This window comes from Salmo salar, chromosome 27 (assembly GCF_965601325.2).
Source record: "Salmo salar chromosome 27, fSalSal1, whole genome shotgun sequence".
Classification (NCBI taxonomy): domain Eukaryota; kingdom Metazoa; phylum Chordata; class Actinopteri; order Salmoniformes; family Salmonidae; genus Salmo; species Salmo salar.
In genome coordinates, this window is record NC_138317.1 from 38663142 (window position 1) to 38668233 (window position 5092).

Genomic DNA, 5092 nt, shown 5'->3' on the forward strand with positions numbered 1-5092 from the left:
TTGGCAGATGGGGTTGGAACGTTCTTTCTTATTGGTCTATTAACTAATTTACTGCATGGTGATGTCACCATGCATGACCAAAACAGGCTGAAATTTCAGGCTTTTTTTAAAACAGCTCTTACACTAAAAGGGCATTATCATCATTTTCACAATTTCATAGTATTATTCCAAACTCATAGTATGGAAATATATATAAAACACAGGAAATCACTTTTTTTTGTCTGCACTAGGCCTTTAAGTGCAGCCATACAGCTGTTCAGTCTGATCTCACTTCACTAGGAATCACTGGGGTACAATTGCCAGCCCGTTTTCACCCAGAGTAGCAGCTGGTGATGTGAATAATTCAATCTGTTTCATCCCTCCATTCCAGACATCTTATTTTCTCAAGAGGAGACTGTGCAATGCTGTATTTTTGGTTGTTGATGCAAATTGTGTGTTTTCTCCCTCACCAGTGCGACACGTGGACAATGGTAATAGTGAGTTTATAGATTAGTTGTTTGGTCATGAGTTTGATACAGTATGTTTAGTCGTTTAAGATTATAATGCCACAAGGTGGCAGCACTAGCTTTACAAACATCATGCGGAACCAAGAGGAACATTCATCAACTGTTCAGATTTCTCCTGCTGGTCTTTTAGAATGGTATCTTTATCACAAATATGTTTGATGTTCGTCAGACTCATCTACAACACATGGATTCTATTTAGAACATTCAAATTCAAACAATAAAATTGAGATTTTGACTTCCTGGTATTAGTCCCTCCAAAAGTAGGGACATCAAAACATAACTCATCGCTTCTCACTGTCGAGGCACCACCAGCATTCCCGAAACAAGTCCCATCCACTGTGTTGGATGATCTGCAGCTGATGCTGAATGAACAAAGAAGCTTCTGTCTATCTTTTTATTTATAGTTGAGAGTGTTAACAAGTCAATGACATATGGGGCTTCAGCCATGGCCTGTGCCAAGAGGGGTTGCGTCCAATTGGTACCCTATTCCCTCTGTAGTGTGCTACTTTTGACCAGGGCCCATCAGGCTTAGGCCATTTGGGACTCAGTGGGACTTAACTCATTGGTAATGGGGCGTTGCTGGACATGGGGGACAGGATCCATCATGATGGATTGAGCCGCCACTGCCTGCATTTGAAACATTCAATCTACGCTGAAGGTTTGTAAAGTGGCAACATTACAGATAGTTTACTGCAGTGTTGATTGGTTGCTGTTATTTACGCATGATCCTCCCTAACAGATTATACACAGTGCATCTTTCAGGGTTTTGGTTGCTATGGCTAAAACCATTGATATTTGCATTTGTTGTGTTGTTAGACGTCTCAGGTTTCTACTGCTGTTACAATTTAAACTTATAAAGGTCATCGAACTGTGATGGAATAATGATTTGATGCATCGGACTAAAAATGTCCACACTAAAGGCCAGACACCTGTTATCTGTGCAGGACAGGCTGTATTTGTTTAGCTGTTGCTCTGGGTTACGGCATCATGATGACTGAGCCTTGTAGTGAAAGCAGACACTAGGACATGTGTGTGTGTGTGTGTGTGTGTACAAGCTTGTGTTTCCACTGTCACTTTAACTTTTCTATCCAACATAATCAACCAATTTGTTGTCGCATTGTAGAGAAGGGACCTGCAAGTAAGCATTTCGTTGGACAGTGTATACCATGTGTATCCTGTATATATGGCTAATAAAACCCTCTGACGAACCATCAAAAAGGCAAAGCATCAATACAGGACTAAGATTGAATCGTACTACACCGGCTCCGACACTTGTCGGATGTTTTAGTTTACAAACTATTATAGACTAACTAGTGGTTAGAGCGTTGGGCCAGTAACCGAAAGGAATCCGAGCCTATCAGATGAGCTAAATTACTTCTATGCTCGCTTCCAGGCAAGCCACACTGAAGCATGCATCAAATCAAATCAAATGTATTTATATAGCCCATCTTACATCAGCTGATATCTCAAAGTGCTGTACAGAAACCCAGCCTAAAACCCCAAACAGCAAGCAATGCAGGTGTAGAAGCACGGTGGCTAGGAAAAACTCCCTAGAAAGGCCAAAACCTAGGAAGAAACCTAGAGAGGAACCAGGCTATGAGGGGTGGCCAGTCCTCTTCTGGCTGTGCCGGGTGGAGATTATAACAGAACATGGCCAAGATGTTCAAATGTTCATAAATGACCAGCATGGTCAAATAATAATAATCACAGTAGTTGTCGAGGGTGCAACAAGTCAGCACCTCAAGAGTAAATGTCAGTTGGCTTTTCATAGCCAATCATTGAGAGTATCTCTACCGCTCCTGCTGTCTCTAGAGAGTTGAAAACAGCAGGTCTGGGACAGGTAGCACGTCCGGTGAACAGGTCAGGGTTCCATAGCCGCAGGCAGAACAGTTGAAACTGGAGCAGCAGCACGGCCAGGTGGACTGGGGACAGCAAGGAGTCATCATGTCAGGTAGTCCTGAGGCATGGTCCTAGGGCTCAGGTCCTCTGAGAGAGAGAAAGAAAGAGAGAATTAGAGAGAGCATACTTAAATTCACACAGGACACCGGATAAGACAGGAGAAATACTCCAGATATAACAGACTGACCCTAGTCCCCCGAGACATAAACTACTGCAGCATAAATACCGGAGGCTGAGACAGGAGGGGTCAGGAGACATTGTGGCCCCATCTGACGATACCCCCGGACAGGGCCAAACAGGAAGGATATAACCCCACCCACTTTGCCAAAGCACAGCCCCCACACCACTAGAGGGATATCTTCAACCACCAACTTACCATCCTGAGACAAGGCCGAGTATAGCCCACAAAGATCTCCGCCACGGCACAACCCAAAGGGGGGCGCCAACCCAGACAAGAGGACCACGTCAGTGACTCAACCCACTCAAGTGACGCACCCCTCCTAGGGACGACATGGAAGAACATCAATAAGCCAGTGACTCAGCCCCTGTAATAGAGGCAGAGAATCCCAGTGGAGAGAGGAGAACCCGGCCAGGCAGAGACAGCAAGGGCGGTTCGTTGCTCCAGAGCCTTTCCGTTCACTTTCACACTCCTGGGCCAGACTACACTCAATCATAGGACCCACTGAAGAGATGAGTCTTCAATAAAGACTTAAAGGTCAAGACCGAGTCTGCATCTCTCACATGGGTAGGCAGACCATTCCATAAAAATGGAGCTCTACAGGAGAAAGCCCTGCCTCCAGCTGTTTGCTTAGAAATTCTAGGGACAATTAGGAGGCCCGCGTCTTGTGACCGTATCGTACGTGTAGGTATGTACGGCAGGACCAAATCGGAAAGATAGGTAGGAGCAAGCCCATGTAATGCTTTGTAGGTTAGCAGTAAAACCTTGAAATCAGCCCTTTCCTTAACAGGAAGCCAGTGTAGGGAGGCTAGCACTGGAGTAATATGATAAAATGTTTTGGTTCTAGTCAGGATTCTAGCAGCCGTATTTAGCACTAACTGAAGTTTATTTAGTGCTTTATCCGGGTAACCGGAAAGTAGAGCATTGCAGTAGTCTAACCTAGAAGTAACAAAAGCATGGATTAATTTTTCTGCTTCATTTTTGGACAGAAAGTTTTAGATTTTTGCAATGTTACGTAGATGGAAAAAAGCTGTCCTTGAAAAAGTCTTGATATGTTCTTCAAAAGAGAGATCAGGGTCCAGAGTAACGCCGAGGTCCTTCACAGTTTTATTTGAGACGACTGTACAACCATCAAGATTAATTGTCTGCTTGAAACATGCATGAGAGCATCCGCTGTTCCGGGCGGCTGTGTGATCACGCTCTCCGTAGTCGATGTGAGTAAGACCTTTAAACAGGTCAACATTCACAAGCCCGCAGGGCGGAACAGATTACCAGGACGTGTACTCTGAGCATGCGCTGACCAACTGGCAAGTGTCTGACATTTTCAACCTGTCCCTGACCGATTCTGTAATACCAAACATGTTTCAAGCAGACCACCATAGCCCCTGTGCCCAAGAACACTAAGGTAACCTGCTTAAATGACTACCGACCCGTAGCATTCACGTAGGTAGCCATGAAGTGCTTTGAAAGGCTGTTCATGGCTCACATCAGCACCATTATCCCAGAAACCCTAGACCCACTCCAATTTGTTATAAATAAGTTACAAACAATGCAAATTAACAAACAAAAAAACACAATCGGATGGGGACATGTAAAACATCTGCCTTCTTCTCCGGCGCCATCTTTACCGCATAACTAAAGATGATAATACAGTAAATATAACTAACAGCATGTGCTGTACACAGCTTGTTTTCAGTTTGGTTTTTATCAAGCACATGGCAGACTAGAACCAGGAAGTGGTTTGTATTCTACCCCCATTGTTCATTCGACTTCCTGGTCTTAGTTTTACTTTCTCTTCTTCTGCTGAATTCTTTTCTGTTTTCAGGATTTCTTACTATTACGTGCTTTACTAACCTGTGATTTTAAACTGATCTTATGTGATATTTATTATGCTTGTCTTAAACCAATTATTTTAATGTTTTTTTTAAATAGTTTGATAGAAGAACAGCCATAACAATGATTTAATGGACATCCAATGGGGCATTCTGTAATGCCCTTTGTACTTGTGTCTCGACCATATAAAAGAAAGATACAACATTGATGTAAACCTTACTGTACCAACATTATATTTTATAATAGCTGTGTAAAATGCTGAAACAGTCAACATCCTTCCTTGTTAATTAAGCAATGGAATATATGCAATTTCCTCATGGATTTGTTTATATTTTTTTCTCAAATGAATGTACATTTCCTGGTAGGTTGATACAGAGTGTTCCACTATGTAGTGAATGGATACATTCCTTTTAAGCTGGTGAGGATTTAAACAACATATATCTAAATAAACTATAATTTAACAAGGCAAGTCAGTTAAGAACAAAATCTTATTTTCAATGACGGCCTAGGAACAGTGGATTAACTGCCTTGTTCAGGGGCAGAACCACATATTTTTTACCTTGTCAGCTCGGGGATTCGATCTAGCAACATTTACGGTTACTGGCCCAACGCTCTAACCACTAGGATACCTGCCGCCTGAAATGACCCTATGTGGACATAAAATGAGTTTTTATCA